Raw genomic sequence first — 996 nt, 5'->3', positions numbered from 1 at the left:
CTCTGGAATGAGGGTGGGCTGTGGGTTCCGAGGCTCTCAGTGACTCTGGAATGTTCCTGGGAAGTCTGGGAATGGCTCTGAGGGTTTTGTGCCACATCCAATGACCTGAGAAAGGTTTTGTGGGATCCCCACCCCTGTTCCTAACAAGGGGAATAAACTGAATGATTAAAACCCCCAAACCCCGATGTGACCCAGCGTTCTTTCCCGTTTCCTCGCAGGAATTAAAGAGGTCAAGSTGTCAGTAAAAGACTCTTTATTCATAAATAGCCGATATCCACAATTCCCATCTGTACATTGCTCTCCAAGGGCCGGGGYCCCACGGCTCTGGAACTTTCCAGAAAACACCCAAAGTGCCCAGCTGGACCTCCCCGGGACAGCAGAACCCAGCTGGTGTGGCCATTACCAAATATATCTATTTATTGTAAATCTATTTATATATCTACATGTGCTGAAAAAAAAAGAGAGAAGCCAGTGCAGCCTTTTCCAAGGAGACTTTCCCAAGTATTTTTTTCACTGTACAACATTCAGAATTTACATCGATAGAACAAGGCACAGAAAGTGTGGGATGAAGCCAAGGCCATGCTGTTGATTCCGTGTTCCTTCTCCCTCAGCCCAGAGAGAAAATCTCGGAGCTCTGCCCTCCCGCAGCCCTGAGGAGCCCAGAACCAACCCCTTCACAACCAAWTCGCTGCAAAAACAAAGGAGCAGGACAGAAAAGAACCCTCTCTGGAGGAATACTTGTGGTTTTTTTCTCTTTTTTGAAGTTATTTCTATTTTCTGTCGGATTAGGTTGAAGTTTTCCCCTCCCATTTTCACCCAAGAGTTCTGGCAGCTGAAAATRCGATGGGATTTGGTTTTGGTGGCTCTTTCCTGACGCTGCTCAGAGTCCCCCGAGCCTGAACAGCAGCACATTTGCAGCCGTTCTGTGCCCATTTCTCAGTTTGGATCAGAGTGTGGGAGGTTTGAGAGGGATGGGAGGAGGCAGCTCCACTGCCC

The sequence above is a fragment of the Malurus melanocephalus genome, unplaced genomic scaffold (assembly GCF_030028575.1).
Source record: "Malurus melanocephalus ecotype Western Australia unplaced genomic scaffold, MMel_1.1 scaffold_1023, whole genome shotgun sequence".
Classification (NCBI taxonomy): domain Eukaryota; kingdom Metazoa; phylum Chordata; class Aves; order Passeriformes; family Maluridae; genus Malurus; species Malurus melanocephalus.
The sequence above is the reverse complement of the archived record's forward strand: the minus strand, read 5'-3'. Positions refer to the sequence as shown.